The following is a 22,352-nucleotide window of genomic DNA, read 5'->3' as shown; positions in this document are numbered from 1 at the left end:
AGGAGTCAAGCCATTCTCTTGAAGCCAGGGTTCCTCCTTTTCAGCACAGCTTTAGGTGATCCTTCTTGCTCTGAAGCTAGGACAGGTTTTTTCCTAAGTTATTTTCTGTGTCCACTAAGACCTTTCAAATTTTGTTTTGCCCGGAGTTTGGCCTGGTACATACCTGAAGAAGAAAAGTGGTAAATAGACTACCTCAAGGTCAGTACTACTACAAATTCTTCTACTCATCTGCCGTCATTTACTTTCCAGAGTCTTCAAATAGTTGCCTTATTACTCTGTTTAGAATTGATAGCTGCATTCAATGGAAGAAAGAGGGAAAACTTACTTGTTTGGTTTTATCTGGATCAAGAAACTGGAGTTTTTGTTTCTTGGACTATAATTTTTTTGTTCCTTCTAAATTTTCAAAGAGGCAGGTTGAACCTTTTATTTCTCAGAGGACTGCTCACAAGTAAATTGCTTTAAAATTCACTGCTCACTTGTAGATAACCTTTGATTAAGTGACGCCTCCTTAGACTTTGTTTTAAAAAAGAACATGTATTTGAGTTATCCATGTGATTCAGCACTAAAGATGTATATGTAATGCACATCCTTTCAGTTTAAGTGTGTAGAAACCTTTTCTTGTTGCTCTTTTCTAATTGCTTCCAACCTCTGATTTTAATGAATAAAATATTCAAGGTTAACACGGGAGAGGGAGAAGTTCCCTACCTGGGAGTAATAAATTGGGAACAGCAGGGCACTCTTAATCCTATTTCTAATTTTAGCATCAGCAGCCAGAAAGGCAAGGGTTGCCTCAGTGTTAGGGCATTTCCCCCTCTGTTGTTTCTGCCTTGCTGAGTGGCCTCATTTGTCCCTCTATGGAGAGCATTTAGTTTTCTGTGATCTTTCCTAGACATCTTATTTCCTAGACACTGATTCCTTTTCAGGGTTCCTTGGTTTTTGGTTCCTGTCTGATAGATCATGGTAGATGTTCAGTGGGCTGGTTGAACAGAGGTGTGTGATGCTTTTTGGCAACTGGCCATCATCAACCAGCTTCTGAACACTTCTGTGTTCAACTTGCTAAATTCTTCCATTGGTGAATGTTTCGTGTCCACAACCCCTACCCTCTCCTACATGTACCTGAATATACAAAGATCAAAATTGTTTAATAGGCGTACTCTGGTTGATGATAATGAATGTGGTATTTCAGACTCCTTAAAAAAAAAAAGACTTTTTTGAACAATAATAAAGCAAGAATTTTATTTTTATGTAACTCATTCAATAAATATCGTACATTGTGCAATTGTATTACAATTTAATTTTAAAAAGATCTTTTTTTTTTTTTTTTTTTAAATTAAGAATTGAACCCAGGGGTACCACTGAGCCACGTCCCCAGACCTTTTCATTTTGAGACAGGGTCTTGCTACAATGCTTAGGTCCTTGCTAAATTGCTGAGACTGGCTTTGAACTCTCAATCCTCCTGCACCACTGGGGTTACAGGAGTGTGCCACCATGCCCAGCTGCAGTGAGTTTCTAACGGAGCCCAGGGCAACATCATATCTAAAGGACAGTGGGTTTTTCAGGATACAGTTTTGATTTCATTTGCTACCAATAACACAAAGGTTGATAAGTGCTGAAATTTGAGTCAGTCTATTAACACATTCTTTAATAACATTCTCCTTCGAAATATGTTTCCAAGGATACGATTTAAAAATCAAATATCTAGAAATGTCAGTTGATTTTTGGGGTAAACTCTAGAAATTCCAGATGTTAGAACTTGTTGCCAGTGATTTGCTACTACAGGTTTTTGGGTGCCCACTAAAGAGAGAGACGGACTCTTGCCCACTGTACTAAAATACCAAAGCAAGCTACAGCCCCCCCCCCCCCCCCCCGCCGCCAGCTCTACCAAATCATAATGAGGAGATGCTTGATAATATATGAAAGAACAAGACCTAAGACTTCTGAGAAAAGTGAAACAAATTACCAGATTCATGGCAAGATAATTAAACATAATTTGAGAATCATTCTCTTCAGCTTCAGCCTTCATTCCTCTAAAGACTTCTTCATTTCATAAGAACACCTTGCCTCTTTCATGTTACACAGACTGGGTTGTCAAAATATCTCTCAAGTGAAGGACATAACAAGAAAACACTGGGGGTTAACATCAGTTTTTAACAACTGCTTACCATTTTTGAGTCCCTGTTGTTTAAGATTATATAATAAATCTTACTCTAAATATTTGCTGAAATGCTCAACAGAAAAGCTTGCAGAACAAACAAATGCTGTACACTGTTACATGAAATTAAGGTTTTGTGATTTTGGTTAAATTTTCTGTGTCTTGGTATTCTGTTTTCAGTTAATCCAAGATATTCTATTCTTCCGGTTTGTAAATTCATCTGCAACAGTTTTTCTTTCTTTAATCTTGGTGCTATGATCCTTTTGTGTGGGTGAGTTGTCCTATGGTCTCCACTCCCTTGACTGGGCATCTCCACTCCCCGCAGAATAGGTAAGGCGAATTGTGTGAGATGCACAGCTTGGATGGAGTCCCACCACCTCCAGTCCTAGACACCCTGTGTGCACGCATGCTCACATAGGCCGCGCCCTCTCCTTCCAAGGAGCTCTCATTTGATTGGTCAAGTCAAATGCAAGGAGCTTGCATTTGATTGGTCCTTTCTTCCTTTATGTTTATGCTTATCATCACATTCCTAGCTCTTTGTTTCCTTTTTACTGCTCTGCCTTCAGATTTAAGTTACCTGAATAGTGTACGAGTGGGGCACACTGATCATGGGGAGGGAGGTATGAGAACCTCTTTGGGTGGATCTCATTTGATTATTACACCTAACCCTAGATGGAGGGTTCTAGGGTTAGCTGTAAGGAGGGTAAAAGTCCTATCCCTACCTTAAAGAAAAAGGAAAAAAGTAACTGAGAAATGGAGAAACTTGCCTAATTCTTGCAGCTAACATTGGCTGAGTGGAATTCAAACTAGGCAACCCGACCTCCAAATCTTTCTCTTAGCCACTGCATTATAAACTATGTGTAGTTCTGTAATTTCAAATGTAGCAATGAGGATGACTTTTGATATTCCCTCCAAGTCTATTTATGACTTCTACACCAATTTTATTGGAGTTTCTTTGTTCAGATCTATAATTTCCTCCTGTGTAGTGTCTGAATTATAATCCTAAATTAAAATTCACAGAAAAGTTAACCACTTACATACATGATGTCAAAATTGGTATAATGTCCAAGTAATGCCTGAAAGACATAATAGGGAAGCCATTTAAACAGAATATTTCAGTACACAAATATTTGAGCATAGGTAGCTGACCCTACACCCCAGACACTGTCTCCTCCCTGACCCAACTTGCTCTGAATTTGGGCAGTAATGATAGCAGCAGCAGCAACTCCTCCCCACCCTGTACCTGCAAACCATAACCTGGTAAGTGGTTAACATCCAAAATACACATGAAATTCCTGATTAAAAAGGCAGAAGGGCATGAATAGATATTTCTTCAAAGAAAACATATAAATGAATAATCATATCATAGAGGCAGAAAGTAAAACGGTGTTGCCAGGGCTGAGGGTGGGAGAAGAGGTAATGGAGAATTACTGCTTAATGAGTATAGATAGAATTTCAGTTTTGCAAGATAAAAAGAATTCTGAAATGGGTGCTGATGATAGCACAACAATGTGAATGTATTTATTGCATCTGGACTGTATAAACGTACATTTTGTTACTTGTACCACAGTTGGAAAAAACAGAGCAAAACAAAATGTACTTGGACAAGAGCTTCAGCATAATGAAATTGTTAAGTGCTTGTATCATATGTAAAAAAGCTTTCAATGGACTAATTGATGGTCATATAAGAATATATGGGCAACTTAAAGTTGTATTAGTCTCAGTTAAGTGAATTTCTACAGTGATGGTAAGCAGATAAAAATAGAATCTTGGGGGACCTATGTTGCCATTTTGGAAGATTCAGAATGTAATAAAACTACACAATAAATAATTTTAGGTTGTAAACTCAGATAAAGGGGATTCTTGTGCATGTAAATATCTAGGACCTTCAAAAGCTGTGCAGGACACAGGCTTTGCTACACACTTCAGGATGTGTGACAAATTGGCTCTCTACCTATCAAGTGTCACCGAAGGTCCTTTTTCTCACCACCAAGGACCCACAGATTTCTAAAATGATGCATTAAGGAGTGAAGTTTCTTACTGGGAATCATTCCTTCTACTTTTTCAGCTGTTTTTAAATTTCCAACCAGCCACATTTCATAAAATATGAGAATAAGTTATTAGAAAAATGAAAATTTTAAGTAAAATAGACAAGCCATGATTTGTTTTATATTTAGCTTTCATGAAATCCCTGTCCATCTGTTATAAAAAGTTTCTCAATGCTTAATCTCTGCTTTTGAAATTGTCTTTTGTGATATGGTCTAACTTCCTCTCTTGGTTTGTTCCCTGCCATCACCCAGAATGCCTGTTTTCTGAAAAATTCTTCATTTTAAAGATCTAGTCCATCAACCAAAGCAAAATACTCAAATGTTTTAATCCCAACACCACCTTTGTTTTTTCTTTAATTCTTTTTTTCTTTCTTTTCTTTTTCTTTTTCTTTTTTTGAGTCGGGTCTTTCTATATTTTCCAGTTTGCCTCAGAACCCTGGGTTTCAGTGATTCTCCACATCAACCTCCCTTCTTTATTTTGTATCCAGTAGCTGGGACTTGAGGCACAAGCTACTGCACCCAGCCTACCTCCTTTGTTTGTCATAAATAATACAGTACTTTTGTTGAAAGTAGTTTATGGTTATGGAAATGAACTTAAACTGCCTTTACTCAAGGGATCCCTTCTTCCCTTCTTCTTCTTTTTTTTTTTTTTTGGTATGGCGATTGAACCCAGGGGTGCTTAACCACTGAGCCACATGCCCAGCCCTATTATATAGAGACAGGGTCTCATTGAATTTCTTAGTGCCTTGCTTTTGCTGAGGCTGGTTTTGAATTAGTGATCATCTTCCCTCAACTTCCAAGCCACTGGGATTACAGGCATGTGCCACTGCGACCAGCAGGGATCCATTCTTATGACAGAAATGTGCAGTTCGGTTTAATGGGCATGCCTCATTGTTTTTTATTTTTTCTTAGCTTTATGTACTTAAAAATCTGTATTTTCTTTATGACAACCCTTGTGGAAGCAAGCAGTGACTTTTAGTTTTATTTTGCTTGTTCCTGGGGATTAAACCCATGGGTTCTTTTACCACTTAGCTCCATCTCCCATTCTGTTCTGTTCCGCCCCATTCCATTCCATTTATTTATTTAGTGGTGCTGTGGATTGAACCCAGGGCTTTGTGCATGTGAGGCAAGCACTCTACCAACTGAGCTATATCCCCAGCCCCCTTTTAATTTTTTATTTGGAGACAGGGTCTCACTAAGTTATTGAGGCTGGCCTAGAAATTGTGATCCTCCTGCCTCAACCTCCCGAGTCATTGGGATTCATAGGCATGCACCACTGCACCCAGAAAAACAGTGACTTTTCAAACCTTAATTTCAGAAGACTTGCTATATTTTTTACACTTTGAGTCTTAGTGATCCAAGATCATTCCTATAACAGGGTAGGATGTACCCGGGTTTCTAGCAGTTCATGCTGGTGATGTTGATGATGGATTTCCTTTGGCAGCTCTTTTTCCCGTGGGTTTGAGTGGAGAAGGCCAGGTCTGCTGGAGGGATTAGGCTGCTGGGCACCGTGACTTGAAGGGGACTACTATCTGAGTTTTCTGATTACTAGTCTGTAGCACCAGAACAATTAATGCATTTTCTTGTAGAGACTTTCCCTTCAATTGTGATTTAAAAGTCAGTTTTGGTAGCATTTTGGAGCTTCCAGCTAACTTGGTTCATATGTAGTCATTTTTGCTCTTCCAGCTAACTTGGTTTATATGTAGTCATTCTGCTGTGGTGCATATGGTTAGCTTAGGTATGTGTTTGCATTACTATTTATGGCTAGACCCTGGGACAGAGTCCTGAGGTGGCTTTTGAAGTTCTTACCTGAAGTAATAAAGCTTGGGCCCTTAGGTATTTGACTGGACCTGTGTGGGCTGCAATGACAAATTATCATGCATTAGGTGGCTTAGAAACAACATATTTATTTATTGAGGGGGGTGTCATAGGGATTGAAGCCAGATGTGCTTTATCACTGGGGTATATTTATTTTATTTTATTTTTATTTTTTAAAGACAGTTTCGTTAAGTTGCTTAGACCAGCCTTGAATTTGAGATCCTCCTTTCTCAGTCTCCCGACCTGCTGGGATTATATAGGCATGCACCACTGTGCCTGGCAAACAAAAAAGTACTATCTTTCACAGTTCTGAGAAGTCTAAGATCCAAGTCCTGGCAGGTTTGATGTCTGGTGAGGGGCTTTCATTGTTGCTAGATAGCCATCCTCTGAGTCCTGACATGGCAGAAGGAATGAGGGACTTCTCTGGCCCTTCTCCCTTTTTTTGGGTACCAGGGATTCAACTGAAGAGCACTCAACTGAGCCACATCTCCAGCCCTATTTTGTATTTTATTTAGAGACAGGGTTTCACTGAGTTGCTTAGCACCTTGCTTTTGCTAAGGCTGGCTTTGAATTCATGATCCTCCTGCCTCAGCCTCTCAAACAGCTGGGATTACAAGCGTGCACCATTAAAAGGTGCTATTATTCTTGGAGTTCTGTTTTCATGGATTTACCAAAAGTCTTACCTCCTAATTCTACCATCTTGCAGGTTAGATTTTTCAGCATATAAATTGGGGGGGGGGGGGGAGGTACACAAACATTCAGTGTGTTGAAGAATTTTTGGTGCCTGTAACAAATGGAATGAAATTGAAGGATGAACTCTTATTACATGCTCTGCTTTCCAAGGCTGGGTTATTTCTGGTCTGCATGTCCCTTTGATTGTTTTCTTGGATAGAATTGGTGCTTGTGAAGTAAAGCTGTGGTTGACAGCATTTTGCTTCTCAAAATATGTATCCTGGAGGAGCAGGACAAGGGCAGCAGTGGTCTCCAAGCCCATCACCACCTCCCTGGATATCATTCAAAGATGCTTTGTGGGTATTTTTGTTGTTGTTGTTTTTTTGGACTCTTACAGAGTTGAGGTGCATTAGAAATGCGTTTGTCTTAGGTGGATTTAGCTACATGTGATCAGCAAAAACATAACACTATGGAGAATTTTTGCACATGGTTTTGCTCTCTGACCCTCTGTTCTGGAGAAATAAGATACAGGACACACAACTGCTGCTTCAGTTAGTGAGTGCCCACATGCTTCTCAGCTGTACTGAGAACATGTTTAAAGATGCATACTTTTTATATCACATGTCCCTAAACCACCAGCCAATAATCTGATCTGGTGTTAAACTAAAGAAATGACCACTTGTTCCAGTGTTGGCAGAAAAATTGGCTCATTTGGCCTCAGTGAGGGATGATGTAGAAATGTGCTACCTTCCTTAGAAATGTGAATGACTTTTTTAATGCTGTGTTTTGAAAGTTTTCAAACATAGGATATGCTATTTTTCTGTCTATGTACCCAGCTTTTAAGATTATTGTTACTCTTTTCTTATTTCATTAAACTATTCATTTACTTTTTATGAGAGGATGAAGTATTTTAAACTAATTCAGGGGTGACTGGTGACATAGAAAACTTGCCTTACATTCTGTTATAAAACAAAAGAGTTAGGCGTATTAGTTTCCTATGGCTGCTATAACAAATTACCACAAAGTTGGTGGCTTAAAAGAACAGAAAGTAATTTTTCTCCAGTTCTAGAAGCCAGGAGTCTGAAATTGGCCTCAAGGATACCAGCAGGGTTGGTCTTTGCCTTTTCAAGATTGTCATGGTTATGTCTTCTTCGGCTCCTATGTGGTCTGTCTTCCATCTTCAAAAAGCATCCATTCCATTCTCTGCCTCTGTTGTTACAGTGCCTTCTTTCTGACTTTGACAACTCTTCTTCCTGTTTTTTTTTTTTTTATATTTATTTTTTAGTTGTAGTTGGACACAATACCTTTATTTCATTCATTTGTTTTTATGTGGGCTGAGGATCGAGCCCAGGGCCCCACAAGTGCTAGGTGAGCATTCTACCGCTGAGCCACAATCCCAGTCCCCCTCTGCCTGTTTTATAAGGACCCGGTGATTACATCAAGTCCACCCAGATAATCTCATGTGATCTTCCCATCTCAAGGTCCTTTTTCACAACTGCAACAGCCCCTTTTGTCATGTGAGTAACATTCATGGGTTAAAGGGATTAGGTGGATGTATTTGGGACCATTACTCAGTATTCTACAGTAGGAATAAACTGTAGCCAGCACTTCAATGTCAAATACATGGTAGCAGAGAGCTGAGTGAGGTGGCATCTGCCTGTAGTCCCATCTACTTGCGAGGCTGAAGCAAGAGGATCTCAAATTCAAGGGCAGCCTCAGCAATTAAACCCAGTTTCAAAAAATAAAAAGGACTGGGGACTTAGCTCAGTGGTAGAGTGTTCCTGGGTTCAATCTCTACTTTGGCGGGGGGTCGGGGAAGCGGGGGAGAAGTATGGTCACAACCCTAAGGGTGGGTGGAGATTCTAATAAGGAAAATTATAATTATAAAGTTAAAGGTCTTCAGAACCCACAGAATCTTTCTACAAAATATGTCTTGTTATTTTGCAGAGTACGGGTATAGCATTCCCAGCAGATAACAAGTTAGGAGGAGGCACTGTTGGTGTAAAGCCAGTTAAGAGCTGATGCCCCAAGACCTGAGAGAAGAGGCAGCTGCAGTCAGATGTCAGTTTGAGATGGTTTGTGCCTCAACTCAGGCTTGAGTTGACAGCTGACAGCACAGTGCTCTCATGGTCCTAATGCTGTTTTACCCCACTTCCCTCAACCACCAAGTTTGCGACTCCTCTGTCTCTGCTTCTGCCTTATTAGTCTTTGTTGAATTATTTGAGTGCCTACTGTGTGTAGCGGGTAAATCTGCTGCATGACTCAGCTTTGATATTTTATCCAAGTTAGCTTCTCTAGCCCCCACAAGACTAAAATAAACCATTGTGATTTTTATGAAGAGTTTCCACAGCCTTGTGCATATATTCTCCATATAAGCCTGGAAATTTTTTTTTTTTTTTTAATTTTTTGAGGATCAAATCCAGTGCCTCAGGCATCCTAGGTTAGCACTCTACCACTGAGTCACAACCCCGGTCCCTGGAGAATATGTTTTTATAAAACATTAAGGCAGAGGCTATAATGTTTCTGTGTCCAACCATCAGCAAATACCAGAATGGTGGCATGGGGAGAATGAGGACTTTGACAGTTTCCTACTGTATGTGAGGTGTTGGGCAAAGGAACTTAGCCATAAAGAGCCCCTTTTCCAACTGTGAAAAGGGATTAGCAGTGAGGTCCCCATCCTCCCCCCTTCCCCAGGGTCACTGTGAAAACCAGCAGATAACACAAGTGCCTCACCTGGGCATAGTATAGCATATTATGAATTAATACACTTCTTCGGGGCATTTCTCCTTCCTTTGGTGGAAATTCTGATCCTCTACTGTGAAGTACTTTAATTCCTCAACCACCTTTCTCTCCATTTCAGGATTTCTTGGGTGTTTTCAAAGTAAGCATTACTTTGTTCCTTTTGTCTTTCTTAATTCCTACTGAACCATTTAGCTCTCAGCTGAGGGTCATTCTTCTACAAAGCCTTCATTTTCCTGCCACACCTGGATTAGGTGTATCTCCCTTGTTTTTTCTGTGCTTAGCCCTATGGCTGCACTAAGCATTTTATATTTTTGTTTCTTTCACTGACCCTAAGCTTTGGGGACAGTTGTGTCTTTCCCCATGTGGTCTTCAAAGACCCAGAAAAATGCCCAGAGTGGACTAGCTGATCAGTGTTCACTCCCTGAACTGTTAACTCTATCATAGGTTATTATTAGTTTTTTAAATAGATCACTGAATTTTTGTGTGTGGGGATGGTAGGGAGAGTCAGGATAAGAAAATAGAATGTAAACTTGTTGTGCCAGGTCATTGTGTTTCATTAATCTAGAAATCAATTACTGAATTTCTTTTTTAAATAATCTGTTTTCTTTTTTGATGGAGGCAAATGGAAATCTTGGTGCAAGCTGTGTTGGCTCTTCACTATCAGGGAGTAAGTATATTGGAAAGGTTATCTTGCAGGTTTTTAAATCTTTGTTTTGTGTAGTTCAGGCTTCTTTGGTTGAGCTTTCTAATACTTTATCTTAAATTTAACTTTCTTTTGGAGGAAGTTCAACTTCTTCACTAGTGGAAGAAAGGAGTTGCAAAGCAGTCAGAAGCATCAGTGAGTGGGGCTCCTTTTGGCTGCTATTGAGCAGGCTGGGCCCCCAGATGCCGGCCTCATTATGGTGGATTAGTGCTCAACCCTCCTGAGCTCACACCCATCATTATTCCACGTTCTCCTTTCTCAGCAAATCTGATGCCATCAACTCTGAGCGTGTTCTTTGCATTTCCATGACTCCAGGATTGTGGACCATGTGAAGTTGCCCAGCTGAACAAATATTTCTGATTTCAAATAATCTGATTTCTTTCCCACAGAAGATACGACTTCATCTTGCTCGTTTATTTCTTGCTTAACTAAACATGGGCAAGTCTTCCATCAGTCACAGCTTTGTTTCTGTATGGTAGGAATTTTATCCTGACTTGCTGTGTAATTAATGTTTGTTTAAAAAGAAGACCTTGGCTCATATGCTCCCCTTTGCAACTAGAGACAGAGCTTGTAGTACATGGTAGAGCCTGTGTTACTTACTTTCCAGGTTTGGTTTGGTATAAGGGTCACCTCTACCTTGCTGTATATTTTCTGAGCCTTGATTTTACCACTGACATTTTATTCATTTTCAACTCTTAATTTCCCTGGCTTTATTTTTCTGTCATGGATATTTAAAAAAATCTTGTGGTGATTGTAAGTTGCTTCATCCTTTTGGGAGTAGTTATTTTTTTTTTAGTTGTGCAGGTTTTCCATAGCTAAAAGACCTTGGTGTATGAATTAGATGCTTCTCTACCTTTATAAATCGATAGCTCTTAACCATTTTTTAAAAAAATCAAACAATCTATATTCACATCTGAAAACAATTATGACATATATGTATAGGATATATTGGTTATTCAGTCTACCATAAAACCTTGAAAGCATGAATGGATTTATGTACCTCTCATAATAACTTTGTGGCCTCTCAAGGATCTATTCCATGGAGCGGGGTCACTGCTTGGGAATTGGAGGTACTTTTTATGCCCTGCTCTTTTCTCCCACAGGAGGAGAGCTTCTCCCACTGAGCCTGGATGAAGCCTCAGAATCCTTCTCAGTGCTCCACATAATACAACCAGTTGTTTGAATCTGGCATATGAAATGAACATCATTGGCTTCCTTTTAAGTGTTTGTTTCACTTTCTATGAATTTCTGTTTAGTTCAGTCCCCTGAGAATGTCTGCTATTTCTTTCATATACAGAAACCCTCCCAATATGTGGAGAGAGTCCACAGGCATTGCATTGTTTATCAAACAATCCAGATCACACACCTGTCCCTCCTGTGTTCTACTCCCTGGCCTTCACAACTGGTGTCCCTCTGGAGGCACAGTTGCTGAGTCTCTACCTTGATTTCGTATTTTTGTAGGGAAGCTGTGCTGTTTAGGGGAAGCAAATAAGTTTTGTACATTTTAATCTGAGTTCACGGGTATTACTGGGTATGTATTTATTAATGGAGATTTACTGGGGTATTCAGGTTTTTTTTTTGAGAGAATTTTAATATTTATTTTTTAGTTTTCGGCGGACACAACATCTTTGTTTGTATGTGGTGCTGAGGATCGAACCTGGGCCACAAGCATGCCAGGCGAGCGCGATACTGCTTGAGCCACATCCCCAGCCCCGTATTCAGGTTTTAGTTATTTTACATGCTTAGAATTGTTTGTCTCCAAACCTAAATGAGTGAGAAATAAAGTGGTGTGTAATGAATGTTCATATCAAAAGACAAAAATCATGTTGGTTTTCTTGTTCTGTTTTCAACCAGGTTATGAATTGGTTTGTTTGTGGGTGACGGTCAGTGCTTTTTAGTGATTTGAAAGTTTTGAAATCTTTTGAATGAAACATTTCTTTTGGTGATAGTTGTTTCTGAGGAAGGCACCTGCAGTTCATTGGTTATTATGATAAAGTCCCAGTTTTGTGTTTTGTTGGGCTGAATTCTAAAGAATTAAAAAGATCAGCATGGGCTTCCAGGAAGATTAGATTGTTCATGAGGGGGAGGGAGAGACGGACGATTGATCCTAGGACCTTGTGCATGCTAGGCAAGTTCTACAACACTGAGCTACATCCACAACTTCCCCTTTTGTTCTTTTTAGATATACATGACAATACAGTGTATTTTGTCATATACATTACATGGAGTATAACTTCCCATTCTTGTTGTCCATGATGTGAAGTTATACTTGTCGTGTATTCATATGTGAACATAGGAAAGTTATATCTGATTCATTCTGTTGTCTTAACTATCTACCCCTGACCACCCTTTTTAAATTTTTGAGACAGTCTCACTAAGTTGTCCAGGCTGTCCTCGAACTTATGATCCTCCTGCCTCAGCCTTCTGAGTAGCTGGGATTATAGGTGTGCACCAACACACATGGTTGGTTTGAGGGTTTTTGAAAATCTTTCTTCTTTTATGATATAGGCCTTTTGGTACTGCTCTTACTGTAGCCTGGAGATTTTGGAGTGTTGTGTTTGTTTTCATTTGTTTGAAGAAAATTTTTAAGTTTCCTTCTCAATTTCTTCATTCCTCCAATGGTTGTTCAGTTGCATGTTTTTGTTGGTTTGTTTTGTGCCCTAACATGGTCTTTCCTGGAGAATGTTCCATGTGCTGATGAGAATAATGTTTTTTCTGCAGTGATTGGATGAAAAGCTCTAAATGTCTACTAGGCCCATTTGGTTCAGAGAGTAATTAACTGTTTCTTTGTCAGTTTTCCTTTTGAATGATCTGTCCATTTCTGAAAGTGGGTTTCCATTCTATTATTACATTGGAATGTATTCCTCCCTGTTGATCAATTAATATTTTATATATTTGGGTACTCCAGTGTTTGGTGCATATATATTTAGAGTTACATCCTGTTGGTGAATTTACCCCCTTTTTATTATATAACAACCTTTTCTGTTCTACCCTACTGGCATTGAACCCAGGGCCTCACACATGCTAGACAAGTATTTTATTATGGAGCCACACTCCCAACCCCTTTAATTTTTATTATTTTTTTGGTCCTGGGGATTTAAACCTGGGACTCTTTACCACTGAGCTATATTCCTCAGGGTCCTTCTCTCTACCACCACCCCCTTTTGGATTCAGGGTCTTGATAAATTCCTGAGACTGGCCCTGAACTTGCAATCCTCTTTCCTTAACCTCCTGAGTTGTCAGAATAAAGGTGTGTGCCACCATGGCTGGCTTCCTTTTTTTTTTTTTTTAATACCAGGGACTGAACCCAAGGGTGTTTAACCACTGAGCCTCATCCCCAGCCCTTTTAATATTCTATTTAAAGACAGGGTCTCCCTGAGTTACTGAGACTGGCTTTGAACTCGTGATCCTCCTGCCTCAGCCTTCCAAGCCACTGGGATTACTGCTGTGCTCCACTGCACCCCGTGCATGACTTCCTTTATATTTTTATCTTGAAATAGTCTTACTAAGTTACTCAGGCTATTTTCCAACTTGCAATCCTCCTTTCTCAGCCTATTGAGCTGAGACTGCTGGTGTGTACCTTTGTGCCCAGAAGATTATTTTAAAGAATTTGAAATTCAGCAGATAAAGAAAGAAGCCTATTTGGAGATTTCCTAATCTGACTAAAGGCAGAAACTGCTGGGAGTGAAGCTGGTAAGTTCCTTTCCTAAGAATTTTATCTTTGGTCTTGGTGGGGGTGGGAGACTGAGAATACCCCTTGCTCCTGCATAAACAAACATTGCAAACTCTTTACGTCCCTTTGTTCCTAGAAGCCCACTTGTTCCTCCCATAGGTGTCTCTTTCCCCACCTTCTCTCCCTAAGCTAGGTGAATCAAACCCCATCTACCAGTTTAGGGGGCTGCCTTGCTATACACTTCTGTGTACTTGCGAAAACATTTTAGTTTTTCTCCTGCATATCTCTCTATGGCCAGTTACATTTGTGAATGCCAACCATTGTGCCCAAGTGAGCAAGGGGAAAAGTTTTCCCTCTCAGTGCTTTCTTTGGTCAACATCTAAAGGTTGAATAACTAAGTCATAAGAAAGATGCATATTTAATGTTCAAGAAAATTCCAAGTTGTCCTGGAAAAGTAGTTGTACCATTTTATGTTTCCATCAGCAGATTCAGTTGTTGCCAATACTTGGCATTTTAATCTTAGCCTTTCTAATAAGACTGTAGTATGCTTAAAAATACATTTATTTATTTATTTAATGTGGTGCTAAGGATTGAACTTAGTTCCTCACCAGTGCTAGGCAAGCTCTCGACCACTGAGTTACAACCTCAGCCCCAAACTGTAGTATCTTAACAACTGTTGATAATGGCTTTATTGAGATACTCAAAAATCACTATAAAAACACACAATTCAGTAGTTTTTCAAATGCTCACTAAGTTAAGGAACATCACCACTAATTTTTAGAACATTTTCATCACCCTAAGAGCAACCCTAAACCTATTCTCACTTCTCACTTCCTCCTCTTTCTGGCCCCTGTCAGGTGCTAATCTTCTTTCTGTCTCTGTGGTTTTACCTGCTCTGGACGTTTCATGTGCTGTAATGGAATCATCTGACATGCAGGCTTTTATGGCTGGAATCTTTCACTTAGTTAATTTTCAAAGTTCATGCATGTTGCCGTATAAATCAGTGCTTCATTTATTTTTTTTTAAATGAACTTTTTGGTTTAGAGTAATTATCAATATATTTAAAAAAAACAACCCTGTTTTCAGACAGTAGGGGATATACTCCTGACCCAATTTCTTGTGTTATTAATTTCATATTTTAGTTTGCTGTATTTGTTACAATTAATGAACCAACATTTGTTGTATATTGTTTATGATAATCTACAGCCATCCTTTATTCAGGTTTCCTTAGTACCTACCTAATATCCTTTGTTCCAGAATCCTACCCAGTATACCATGTCACATTTAGTTGTCATTGTTTCTCCTTTGGCTCCTCTTATCAGTGGCAATTTCTTGACTCTCTTTTGTTTTTGATGATCTTAACAATTTTTTAGGAGGAGTAGTCAGATATTTTGTAGAATTACATTTTGCCCCTTAGTTGGGATTTGGCTGAAGTCTTTCTTGTGATTAAACTGGGTTGATGAGTTTTGTGGGAGGAAGACCTCAGATATAATGAAAATTTAATATTATCATGTCAAGGGTACATTGCTGTCAACATGACTTACCACTTCATATTCATCTTGATCTCCTGGATTGTTCCACTGTAAAGCTACTCCTCCTGCATCCTCCATACTAGGCTCTTCGGAAGTAAGTCACTGTGCACAGCCCATACTTGAGCTTGAGTGGGGAGTTACTCTCCACCTTCTTGAGCAGAGTAACTACATGAATCATTTGAAATTCTTCCCACGATAGTTTGATTTTATCCAATCATTCAGACTTGAAAATACTTGTTTTGTACCTTTGGTTGTAATCTAATACTACTTTACTTGGCTGTTCAAATTGGTCCAGGCTTGACTTTTGGGAACTCTGTTGGCTCTTGTGTATCTTTGGTGCCTTGTGGCAGTTAGTTTTTCTTTTGAATATTTCCATACTTGGGCACTATGAGGTGTTCCAGGATTATTCCCTAATCAGCCTTTTCTCTAAGGAACCTGGCTCCTTTTATTGGAGAGTGGTATTGGGATGCAAGGTCAGGGCAGGCGGTGTGTGAGCATTGCTACTGGGGTATCATTGCTTCTAGATACTCTCAGCTCATGGAGAAAATCCATGTTTATACACCAACCTATGTGCGTGCACACATGTAATTATCTGCACCTAGATTAAGCTAAACATGACTTCATATGATACTTCGTTCCTCTGGATTGCTAAATTTCTCACTAAAGTGTGGACACACCGCATTTGCTTATCAGGTGCCACCGGTGGTAGGCAGTTGTGTTTTCACGTTTTGGTTATTGTGAATAATGCTGCTATGAACTCTTGTGTACAAGTTTTTGTGTGGAAATGTTTTCAGTTTCCAGAATTGCTGAACCACGTGATAACCCTGTGTAATATTTTGAGGAACTGCCAGACAGTTTTCCAAAGTGGTTGCATCATTTTACAATGTTACTTGGAATGATGGGTGTTAAAGTTTCTGCACATCCTTGCCAACACTTGTTACTACTGTCTGTTTGGCCATCCTGGAGGGCAAATTGATTTCATTAATTTGCATTTGCCTAATTAATAACAGCGTTGAACATTTTTTCCTCTATGTATTTGCTATTCATATTTTTTGATGAAATCTGTTAAAATTTTTAGAACATTTTAAAATTGGTTTTCTATCATAGAGTTTAGAGATTTCTTTGTATATTTTGAGACAAATTTTTGTCAGACATGTTTCTAAATATTTGCTTCCAGTCTGTTGCTTCATACTTTTTTGGGGGGTGGGGAGGGTGGTACCAGATATTGAACTCAAGGCCACCTGACTGCTAAGCCACATTCTCAGCCCTATTTTGTATTTCATTTAGAGACGAGTTTCTTAGTGCCTCTCTGTTGCTGAGGCTGCCTTTGAAACTCACTATCCTCCTGCCTCAGCCTCTCCAGCTGCTGGGCTTACAGGCCTGGGCTACCACGCCTGGCTAAGGCTTCATACTTTTGTTCAGTGTTTTTCAAGGAACTTCGGGTGAAAAAAAAAGAAAAAGAAAAATTTTTATTGATTTCATTTGTAAGGCATGTCAGTAGAGCTTGAATGTCAAATTTTTGAAAAATTTAAAACTTTCTAGAATGGACAGTTTGAAGCTGATACAAATATAAGAAAATAGTAAAATGAATGTACTTATATCTTAACTAATTACCATCCTGTGGCCAATCTCATGTTCTCTCTATCTACCACTTTCTCCCTCTATCAGATAATTTTTAAATGAATCTTATATAAACAATCTTATTGGTAAATATTGTAGCACATATTTGAAAAGGTACAGACTTCTAAAAACAAATTGTCATCATATACAAAAATTATTATAAAATGTGAAAAATTTTCAAATATTTTAGTTGTTTCACATTTTAAAAAATAGTTTATCAGTGTCCACATAAGTTATACATTTTGCAATTGTTTATTTATCTTAAACCTCTTCACTTTCAAGTTCCTTCTGCTTTTATCTCTTCTCCCTCACTTTTTGGTGCCAGGAATTGAACTCGGGGGGACACAACCACTGAGCCACATCCCCAGCCCTATTTGTATTTTATCTAGAGACAAGGTCTCATTGAGTTACTTAGCACCTCAGTGCTGCGGAGGCTGGCTTTGAACTCAATGATCCTCCTTGCCTCAGCCTCTCAAGCCACTGTGATTACAGGCAATCGCCACTGCACCCAGTTTTCTTCTCTTTTCTTTTTTTTAAAGAGGGAGAGAGAGAGGGAGAATTTTAATATTTATTTTTTAGTTTTCAGCGGACACAACATCTTTGTTTGTATGTGGTGCTGAGGATCGAACCCGGGCCGCACACATGCCAGGCGAGCGCGCTACCGCTTGAGCCACATCCCCAGCCCCATCAGAACACTGCAAAGCTACACAGCTAAAGGAGAGAGCGCAGGAGTACAGGCAGGTGTGGGGATGCAGCTGTAGGGAAAGGGCAGGTACAGCTCCGTCAACTCTGCTTCACTGTCGATTAGAGAAACCTGGGGAGAGCGCGAACGCAGTCCCCACTGCCACAAATTATGCAGCCGAGTTTCCCACATTTAGGGAAATCGCAGGGGTCAACACCTCCCAAGTGCAATGGAGGAGCCTCGCCCTGGGAAAACCACCTGGGTGATCGTGGTGTTTCCGCTGTCAGGTAAGTATTGCACCCAGTTTTCTTTGCCCTTTCTTGAAGAAACTGATTAGGAATTTTTTGTCCTGCCACATTTCTATTAATTGATTTCATTTCTGTAGTGTAGTACACATTCCTTAGGCTTCCATTTCCCTGAGAATTGGTAGGAATATGCAAAGCAGTGATCTCAACCTTGATGGCATGCTACAATCACTTGGAATTTCACAATTTCTAATGGTTAGGCTATGTACCCCCTGCCTGGTAAGTCAACTTCTAGAGTCAGGACTGAGCTTTCCAGGAGACTGTGCTGTACTGCCAAGGCTGAGAACCACGAAAGGCTGGTTCATTTTCATTCCCTCCACTCTTTGTCTGTAAGCAAGAATACTTTATAGACAGTAGCATAGACTTCTGTCAGGGATCACATATCTGGTTTTCTCCTTGTGTAGTGTTAGCATCCATAGATTTATGAGAGATTTGTTATTTCATAAAAGGAAGGCAGAGAGGTCATTTTCCAATTATGTTGACATGTTGAGACACTTGTAGAAAGAGAAACTTTTCCAGGTATGCTACTTGGTTTTTGTGAGATTCATTTCTTATAAGAAAAATAAGATTAATGTTTGATAATATAGTAGTAGATGGGTAGTATGCCTTTATTTTATTTACTTATTTTTTTTTTTAATGTGTTATGCTGAGGATCGAATCCAGTGCCTCACACATGCTAGGCAAGTGCTCTGCGACTAAGCTACAGCACCAGCCCAAGAAAAATGTAATATATTTTTAACTGCTTTGAGACATAATCCACAAACCACAGAGCCCACCCATTTTAAACATACAATTCAGTGGTTTTTTTTAGTGGTTTTTGATATCCATAGATAGATATCACCACAATTTTAGAATATTTTTATTTTTGTCACTTCAAAGTAACACTGAGCCTTTAGCTATCACTATCCTGACACCTGCCTCCCATCTTCCAGTCTCTACAGATTTACCTATTCTGTGTATTTCATATAAATGCAATCAGATAATGTGTCTTCATGTCTGGCTTCTTACTCTTAGCAAAATGTTTGAAAAATTCTTTCCCATCATAACATGTACTTTATTCCTTTCTGTGGCTGAATAATGCTGAATTATGTGGTTATAGCACGTTTTGCTTGTCTATGTATTACATTTGGGTTGTTTCCAGTTTTAGGCTATTACAAAGCTCCTATAAACATTCATGTGCAAGTGTTTGTGTGTGTGTGTGTGTGTGTGTGTGTGTGTGTATACATATTATTTTTTAAAATTTCTCTTAGATATATACCTAGGAGTAGAATTGCTATAACCACATAGTAATTTGTTAAATGTTTTGAGGCCCTGCAGACTGTGTTTCTAAGCACACCATTTTACACTCTTACTTGCATTATATGAGGGTTCATATATCTCCATGCCCTTTGCCAGTACTTTTATTTGGCATTTTGATTGTAGCATCTTAAAAGGTATATAATAGTTTCTAACTGTAGCTTTGGTTTGCATTTTCCTGGTAACTAAGTGAGGTGTCTTCATGTGCTTGATGACAGGCGACTTTTCATGTGCTTATCTGACCATTTTCATGTCTTCTTTGCAAAAATACCTATTCAGATCCTCCCCGACCTTTTACTACGGTTGTCTTTATTTTTGAATCATAAGAGTTCTTCATGTATTCTAGACACAAGTCCCTTATCAGATATGTGATTTGCTTGTTAGTCTGCATGTAAAGTGAAAATTCCTAATTTTTGCTCTGTATTTGCATCAGTATTCATTGTATGTATGTGAATAGTTGGTATTAAAGCCTTGTTCATCAAAGTGTTCATGTTTTTTCTTTTAATTTTTAAATTTGTTATAATTAGTTATACATGACAGTAGAATGCATTTTGACACATTGTACACACATGGAGCACAACTTCTCATTCCTCTGGCTGTACGTGGTGCACAGTCACACCAGTGGTATAATCATAAATGTATGAAGGGTAATAATGTCTGTCTCATTCTACTGTCCTTCCCATTCTCATTGCCCCTCACTCACCTCTGCATAATCCGAAATTCCTTCATTCTTCCCTACCCACTTCCCTGCATTATGGATCAGCATCCCCCTATCAGAGAAAACATTTGGCCTTTGGTTTTTTGGTTTGGCTTATTTCATTTGGCATCATATTCTCTAGTTCCATCCACTTACCTGAAAATGCCATAATTTCATTCTTTAAGGCTGTGAGTAATATTCCATTGTGTATATATACCACATTTTCTTCATCTATTCATCTGTTGAAGGGCATCTAGGCTGGTTCCATACTTTAGCTATTGTGAATTGAGCTGCTATGTCACTGTAATATGCTGATTTTAAGTCCTTTGGGTGTAAACCGAGAAGTGTGATAGCTGGGTCAAATGGTGGTTCCACTCCAAATTTTCTGAGGAATCTCCATACTGCTTTCCATGGCAGTTGCACCAATTTGCAGTGCCACAAATACTTAAAAAATACTTAAGTATTTTTATCATGTGGGAGATTAGTGGGCTTGTTATGGGGTTCTAGAGTTTTGATCTTGCTATTCAAATTATCATTAATGGGCAGAGCCTCTGTTGTTTAATCACAGAAGGGAGAGCAGTTGTTTGAAAAGTGCCTGTGTGAGTTGAATTATGGAGGTGGCTGAGGGCATACTGCTGGTGAATTTATATTTCACAGAATTTTTGATTGTGATTGAAATTCTGTGCTTGAACTTTTCCATTTTGTTTTTGGTTTTTGTTTTATTTTTTTAGAAATTTTACTGTTTCTGTCTGGAAAATATAAACGAGGCAAAATTTTTCTTATGTAGTATGGTCAATACTACATAAAAAGGGAAAACTTCATCTTGAGAAAAATAAATTGAGATTAAATTTCATTTTACTCTAAAAGTCTATATGGTTCTTTGAAAATGGGGAAGTAGCTCTTCTGTGAATCTGTTTTTGTGGCTTTCAGAGATAATGACCTGTTTTGTATGCATTATATAGTGAAGTTGTGGTTTTGTTTTTGTGATACTGGGGATTGAACTCCGGGCTCTTACACATGCTACGCAAACATTGTAACCTAAGATACGCCCCAGCTCCACAGTGAGGTTTAATGAACAGTATAGTATTTTATCTTTGCCCGAGGATCATTGTTAGTTTGTTTGACTTTTGTAGTAGGTTTCAAAAATTAGCCTTTATTGAGTATCAAGACTTTTTAAAAAATTTCTGCTTATATATGATTGTAATGAATCACCTCATGTACCCTTCAACCAGCCTCAACACTAACCAACTTTTTGTGCTTCTTGTTGATGTGAAGAGATTTTGAAGAATCATTTTCTATATGAAATGGCAACTTTCTGAGAAATGCATAGTGTGTCACCCCTAATGAGCATTGGCTTTAGAGTTCATAGGGTGGGTCCAAATCCAGAATCCTTTCTGTCTTTGCTTCCTGACTGGGCAAGAAGCCTTTCCTCTTTGAAGCTCAGTTTTTGCATCTTGAAAACGGGGCTAATATCTACTTTGGAAGATTATTTGGATGATTAAGTGGGATAATGTGTGTGAACGATCAAGAGTGTGTGGTGGCCATGGAGCCCTGATGCTCAGTACCCTTAACTGTTCATGCTCAACCTGATGGAGAACACTTCCCCAACATAGCCCTCTTTAAGCAGGAAGCAGCTTGGAGATGGCAGTGCACCTTTTTTCCCATAGAATTGGAATGTAGAAATTGACAGTGGGGAAATGTAACAGTGGTCCACTTCATGCTTTGAATACAGCCATTTTTACTCTAGGGGGTGGGGGGATTGTTGGTGGCTAGTTACTGTGTATGGGTGTAGAGGATGCTGGATGTGGTGAGATTCTCCATTGCCATGTTGGATTCCCAGAGTCTTTAACTGAGCTACGGCCTGTTCCACATACAACAGTAAAGTACAGTCTCATTTAGACACGGGCAAGTTAATAATGGCTTGTTCACTTATACTGATATGAACCACTCTGGGTTAGGTTTAAGGTACTCACTGTGGACAGTGAGAGGTATATGAATTCCCTGGGCTGCTAACAGATCCCCACAAATGGGGAGGCTTAAAACAACAGAAGTTCATTCATTCACAGTTTTGGGGACTAGAAGCCTGAAATCAAAACATAGGCAACCTGTCTCTTGGCTGGTTGCCAGCAGTCTTTGATAGTCCCTGCCTGGCCAATAGCTACACAACTCCATTCTTAGCATGGTCACTTTGTGTTTTTTGGTGTGTTTCTGACCAAATTTCTCTCTTAAAAAAGATACCAGTCATTGGACTAGAATTACACCCTCAGGTACTGGTGGATATGAATATTCAACCCTGTACCAACTGTTAACCCAGGTTAACAGAGGTATAAGACCCAAAGTGTGTTCTTAAAGATCCAGCCAGAAGGAAATCGGTGGGGAGTGCATGAGAGATGAGGTTGTATAGTAACGTTG

The 22,352-nt window shown here is 39.2% G+C and overlaps 1 protein-coding gene and 1 non-coding gene across 3 annotated transcripts in view; one reads left to right on the top strand and one right to left on the bottom strand.

Moving 5' to 3' along the window:
* Igf2bp3 (insulin like growth factor 2 mRNA binding protein 3) overlaps positions 1-22,352 on the top strand; it is a 138,063-nt gene that overhangs the window by 60,084 nt on the left and 55,627 nt on the right. The window lies entirely within an intron of this gene.
* On the bottom strand, positions 17,775-17,937 carry LOC114090539 (U1 spliceosomal RNA). Its single transcript, XR_003582369.1, has one exon. It is a non-coding gene; the product is annotated as a U1 spliceosomal RNA (small nuclear RNA).

The sequence above is a fragment of the Marmota flaviventris genome, chromosome 1, assembly GCF_047511675.1.
Source record: "Marmota flaviventris isolate mMarFla1 chromosome 1, mMarFla1.hap1, whole genome shotgun sequence".
NCBI classification, from domain to species: domain Eukaryota; kingdom Metazoa; phylum Chordata; class Mammalia; order Rodentia; family Sciuridae; genus Marmota; species Marmota flaviventris.
The sequence above is the reverse complement of the archived record's forward strand: the minus strand, read 5'-3'. Positions and strand labels throughout refer to the sequence as shown.